Genomic DNA, 7,074 nt, shown 5'->3' on the forward strand with positions numbered 1-7,074 from the left:
TCCCGCTTTCACCACACCACCAAGGCCTCCCACATTGTTTAGTACTTGGTGGAGAAAACATGGTTCCGGTTCGGGGTCGAAAAGTTGGTGACGCGTCACGCAGTAGACTTTAACTGTTTTGTTGTTCGGGTCCCGACAGAACATAATATATCGACCTTCCTGGACGCGAAGCTGTGGCCTGTGGCCGAAGGGGGTCGTGTTCCGCAAGTATCGCGGACGTCGCCGACCGCCGGAAGTTACCGAACCCGCGCCTCACATCGCCGCGAAAATGTGACGTAGATATAAGTTTTAAAAATATGAATGTTAGATTATAAGGTATTTATTTTATGGGCCTTGTAGCCTGAAATAAAATGATTTATTTATTATTATTATAATGGGCAACGCGTACCTATCACTTAAAATCAGGTGATCGACCTGTTCGTTTCGTCACTTCTCTCATTAAAAATATATATGGAGTATTAGCTACGTTTAGAAGTTGCTGCCAACATACTCATAAAAAATTACTCGATTCAATAGGTAGGTAGGTAGGTACATACATGATACAAGAGTGGAGGATGGCGACGCCTCTCCTGACCTCTGGTTTTACGGATGTCCATGTGCGGTTGTCTCACAACAACCCATCACGCAGGGGCGTGAATTCGTTTTCTATCAAGGTAGGGACTGTATATTTAACTAGTCGTAGGTGAGCTTTAGAATATACAAACTAGAGATTGCTTGCCGTAGGTATTATAGTAGTATCTAGCGCAGCGGTGCCCAAGCTTGAACTGCTGGCGATCTACTTCAAAATTGTTAGACTACGATCGATCGGCTCTGAGAGGCTTCAAGTATGTGTGATGAAGGATTGTCGTCTATGTAGAGTGTCACGATGACATAGATATTAGTTTTGCGCAAAATATGCATTTTTTTAGTCAAGGTAAGTGTAGGTTTGCTCTTAAATGTCAATGAAAAAACTCATAATTATTATTCAAAATTGCGAGTTTATTGGTTCTTACAAAACAAACGCGTTCTAAAGTTCTAAGCTTACCGAACTAAAGAGTGACTTTGGATGTTGATTCTGCATGACACTAGATGTCCTGAGCATACTTTTTATGAGATAATACGTAATTACCGATTTTAGTTTATTATACCGGATTTTTTTCTCGAGATCGACTCAAAAAGCACTCGCGATCGACCAGTCGATCCCAATCGACTGTTTGAGCACCCCTGATCTAGCGTAAGGAAAAATCTTATTAGGTTGTTTAATGTTTGGTTATAAAATTAAACTGAATTAGCTTAAACACTATATTTATTTACCTAAGTTGATAACGAGGTAGGCACTGCTTAGTTGCCTATATGATATGGAAGCCCCCGCCATCACGGCTCTTCAAGAAAAACGCGCATGAGAATCTCTTGCCCCTTTCCCTTCTATTATATAAAAAAAGTTGTGATATAACATTCACCCAAACTATGGCCGATAGTAACGTGAAAGATTATTTGAATAATAATAATAATAACTTTTATTTCTCACCAACAACCAAAATTACAATATAGCGAAAACTTAAAAATACAGGGGGTACATAAGTTTTGGTCGTGGATCGCTGGTGCCTGTAGTAGGTATTAAATGTATTACTAAAAATGTATTACTATATAATAAAAAAAAACTACGTTTAAAAAAACCGATTTCAAAATTTGAAAAGTATCAAATTTCTGAAACTTTAAATTAATACACCTCTTATGCAAACCTTTACCTTTAATATTAATAGAATAATAAATATAATATACTTGGCACCGACTTCAAAGCTATCAATAGGTAGCACATACAAATAATAGTATTTTATTAATATTAAAGGTAAATGTTTGCATAAGAGGTGTATTAAATTAAAGTTTTAGTTATTTGATACTTTTCAGTTTTTGAGTTAGTTTTTTTAAACGTAGATTTTTTTTATTTTTTACGTTTTAGTGCCAGTTAATAATAATATATAATAAACCTGAATGAAAACTCCAAAGAAAGGCGTACACAGAAAACAATTATGTCATCCAGGTAGACGAAAATTTTCATATAATAAATAAAATGTTCATAAAATGAAAACTACTGGGCCAAACTACTGGGCCAAACTATGTGTGGGACCAAATGGCAACAAATAACGTAAATCGGATCATAAATCTCAGAGTAATCGGTGTACATACATAAAAAAAAATACCGATCGAATTGATAACCTCCTCCTATTCGAAGTTGGTTAATAATGTCAAAGAATGTGTATTAGTACCAAATATTTATCATTGTTTTTGAATGTTTTATACTCATATGAATAAATAGATTAAGTAACATTTACACTTCATCCTGACTTTCATTAAATAACTTGAAATTGAATAAAGTTTTTTTGACGTCCAATATGTTATTTTGAATCCTTTTTTTGGATAAAAATATTTGAATTTGATTTACGGATGGCTTACAACTTACATTGCCCCTAACTAGGGGTTAAGTTTTAAGGGTAAGATTTTATAAACGATACGTCACTCGAACGGTTAGCGCATTTGGAAGAGCACTCGCACAGAACGCCAGAGATCGTGGGTTCGAGTCCCGCATCGTTCATAAAATTTTGGTTTCAAATTTTATTTGTGTATTAATCCTAGAAGTGAGGGTTATCACTTTAAAAAAAATTAACAATTTGCTTAAATATATTTTATTAACAATAGTCATAGTTCACATTTCTGAGATAAATAAATAATTTGTGTCAGGCCAACGCAAAATAAATTGGTCTCAGGTAGTTAATATCTGTTGAAAATATTAAATGTATATAGGTAGTTAGTTACTTAAAGTATGTACCTTTCCTCCAATAAATTTATCACTTCTGTGGTAAGCACACACAATTTTTTAGGCATAGTTACTTGTTCTATTATCTATTCTTTGATATAGTTCACTATTTTCTCTAAAAAGTTTCGGAATAAAGAAAAATAAGTGGCTTAAAAGGAAAGGAAAGCTTCGTAAAAAGCAGGGATAACTAATGTTCAATGATCAATCGAATGATTCTAATCTGGTAATGGACGGGAGTGTTTTACGTATTTCAGTACAAAATGGAGATGGCTCAAACAATAAGAAATAATGAAATGAGATGAAATATATCTTTATTGTAGACCGCAAAATATTTAAATATAACAAAAGTCGAGAATACATTCATAACTAGCAATAGGTGGCCTTATCGCTTAAGAGCGATGTCTTCCAGGCAACCTGTACTAGAAATATTATGTATGGGCCTGGCAATTGGCAAGACGTCATCGCAGACATTAAATTATATCACTAAGAGGAGGGGGAGGGTGCGAGCCGTGACGCAACGTAATCACTTACTTATTCATAATAGTCTGCTAACTTAAAGCATTGCTTATTCTCACTCTGTCTTCTTCTATTGACCTAAGTGAGAATGAGAAAAAACACTCCTTAGCGGCTGTTTAAAGTTAGCGGAACATTATGAATGGGGGTTACTATTTACTAATGTGACGTAATTATGAAGCTAGGCACATTGTATGTTCAACGTTGGGCTTTCGTCTTTCTTTTCGCTTTAGAGATTGATGCACAGTTCGCGCAGAATTCAAAAAGAATTCTAAAGGAATCGATTTTGAGAAAATAAATACCTTTTAATGCCTTTATAAGACTATGTACATAAATATCGCTCACCGCTGATACTTATTGAGCAATCCTTTGGATTAATTATTCCATTCGAATTCCAACTTTATTCAGTTTGAATTTGATAGAATAGGTAAAAAAATGAAGTGTCATGCTCTTTTTGCAAACCGGAAATTTTGACTTTATTGTTTTATGTTATTGAAATTTACTTAAGAATCTCTATTTATTCAGTGATAATAATATACTTTATAATCTTAACCACACTAACTTACTTCTTCGTAGCCCTCAATGATAATTCTTCGTGATATTCGTCTTTAAGATGAGTAGGTTACTCATGTCTTCCTACAGTATTTCTAACGATCTTGGTTCTGCACTTGGAAATAGTTTTGTCATCTCTGTTGTCAAACAATTGTTCGGATGTCTCGCCCTTCTAAGGCTAGGGTTACTATGGATGAGAGTTCTGACGAAAATTTGTTCTGACGAGTTCTGGCGGATTCTTCAGGAGAAACAAACGCCTGGTATCCAATGACAGTGTTTACACTGGCAACGACGAACGCGTCAGAACATGCACGACGTCGTCAGAACCACTCAAGCGTTCAAACGAGTTTGATTTTTTCGCACGACCTGCGTCTGTGAATTTCGAGTGATTTGGTTTCCACCATGGATAACAATAAATTGATCAGTCTCGTGTACGAGAACAGGTGTTTGTGGGATATGAGAGACAAAAATTATCACAACAGATATATTTCTCGGCAAAAGTGGGAGAAAGTTGGTGCAGAACTCAACACTCTACATTTGGAACTCTCCTTTGTCGTCTCTTATAGAAAATAACTCGTTGACATGCTCAGTCTTTCCACCATTTAACAATAATAATTTAAATAATGGACTTTCAAGAAAATCAAATTCGTCCATCTTCGCTGGACGGCAGAAACGAACTGACTATCAGAATAACAGAAAACGCGCACAGTGTAAAAGCCTTGTTCTGACGAGGATTTCGGACGTACTCGTCAGAACAAATATTCGTCAGTACTCGCATCCATAGTAACCCTAGCCTAAGGCCATATCCAGATACAACGAACGACGCTTATAGAAAATACCCGCGTTGAATAATGCCATGACATGACTAATAAATTTGAAGCTGGCATATCTGGGCGTGCTTCTGACATCGTCACAGGTGACGAATCTTGTAGATCAGAGAAACAAGAGTACGTTTAAGAGAGGGTACCTTTAAGAAACTGATATTTAACAAGTTGCATAAAATAATTCTAGTAATCTTTGACTAATATTATCATATAATGTGGATAAGTTTTAATATGTAGGTATATTTGTATGATTCTATGTATGTGTATATGTATGTATTTTAAAACCTTTGTGATAAGGTGATTTTAGTGAATTTGTTTCTCCAACACAAATAAGTAATCTGTGGATAACGTAGTTGATTATACATGCATTTATATTGTAAGAATTGTAATTATTAAATAAGATGTCATGTTATGATGTTTATTGTTCCCGATTAAAAAAAAAATAAATAAAATTATCAATACGATGAAAAATAGGTTCTATTGGTAACATTTTTTTAAACCAAATATTTTCAAAAATTTCTCCACCAGCATCTATACAAAACTTCATATACGTCTGAACCTATTTTCAAAATACTTTTACCAGTCCTCTTAAGACACCTTTTCTATAGCCTTCTAGAACGCTGATAGCGCATCTTACGGCGACGAAAACTGTATCTCTTTAAGCAAATTCATATTTATTATTCATGTCATGCCACCTCCCAACGCGGGAATGCTTCTGAGCATTGGTCAGGTTGTCCCACCCAGCGCCAAAATAACCTTCTCAAACGAAGATGCTCGTGTAGAATATCATGAACACTTCCCGATTCAGCCGGAAGTATGTGCTGAATCTCTTGATATGGAGTTAACCCTCCATTCCCAGCCCTCAAAGGATGGCCTTCTTAATTCCTCAAAGTAAGTAAACTGCAGTTAAGTTCATCATACTAGAGGTAGTAGAAGGATGTTTTAGAAGTACCTATTGTATTTTTTTGGCATTTGAAATCATAAAAAATAATGGCGCAAAAATGTTTCTGACGTAGCAGCTTCAATTTATCGACACTCAGTAATTTAAATTAAGTAAGTACCTAAATCTTTCGTAAAAATTTGGAGGGAATATTTTAAAGTTCTAGTTTTCCTATTTTTACTTATGCTTTCAAAACAAATAGTAAACTAACTAGTGTGCCATACGTAAAAACTTTTTTGTGGCAAAACATTCTACGTGTCCTGGAACATACTTCATAAACCTAATATGGCAAAAGACGTTATCCTGGCCTATTATATTAATAGGTTAATACCTATGTTACTCAATTACATAATTTTTATCATCTTGTGTTACGTTTCTTAAACCTAAATAACAGCACCGGCAATGATTCATTGCAAAATTAACGTGCTCAATGCTCAACAAACTGCAACTTTGTCGACAAAAACTGGTTGGATTGAACTAACTGGAATGTTAAATTTAGAAAATTCTAGATTGCCTTGGAAATATAACCGTTACTACAACAAACGATGTTGTTTAAATATCGTATCAGTTTCTATACTATGTCCTTGTATCGTGCTCTGGATGCCAAGTCACGTTCTTCATCAGGTGTTGACTGTTGTGGTGGTGTTTTAATTTTTTTTGTTAACCGTGCCTGGTAACAGATGAGCGTAGGGAAAGGGCATTGCTTAGTTTTTTTTATGGAAGAGGACATAAACACAAGTTCGGGTCACCTATTGGAATTCAACCTCGCCTCCACCATCTCTTTTACAACACCAGAGACTCATACGAGCGTTCTCGGCTTTATAGGTTAGTGTGGGCCAACTTAATTATTTAGGCCAGGCTTTAAGAGAATTAATGTATAATAGAAGAGCGGTGATGCAAATGCTGAGGCTTAAATTGAACCTCATTGCGCCAACTTTCCAAGAGAACTCGATAGAAGAAACAAAGTTGGAAGGGAATAACTGAGTCACAAATGATATTGATGATGGCCCTGATGCAGGTCTACAATATACAAGACAATTAAACATTAACAAGTTATTTATTTAGGCATAAGTAGGTAGGTAGGTATTTACCTTATTACTTTTTTTATTGTACATAACATTATATTTTAAATGTGTAATAGTGTGTCTTTGAGAGTTTTGACCGGTTTCCCTATTTCGCCATGAAGGATGAAAGTGGTGGGCAAAAAAATGAATCCAGTTTGTTTGAGTAATGAAGTCAATCCAGCCTCCAGGTCTTGTGGAGTGCAATATGTGTCGAGAGATGGGTCGTTGCGGGGTCTGGTTGGCGCGGGCGGCGACAGCACCTGTTCCGAGCTCCCCGCCCCCCGCACCCCGCGGCGTAGCCACCCCGCCGACACCCGCGCCGCTCAGACCCCGCTCCCCGCGGCCCGCGCCCCGCAGACGGCACCCTCGATGCGCGCGCCTCTGCGC

This window comes from Leptidea sinapis, chromosome 25 (assembly GCF_905404315.1).
Source record: "Leptidea sinapis chromosome 25, ilLepSina1.1, whole genome shotgun sequence".
Classification (NCBI taxonomy): Eukaryota; Metazoa; Arthropoda; class Insecta; order Lepidoptera; family Pieridae; genus Leptidea; species Leptidea sinapis.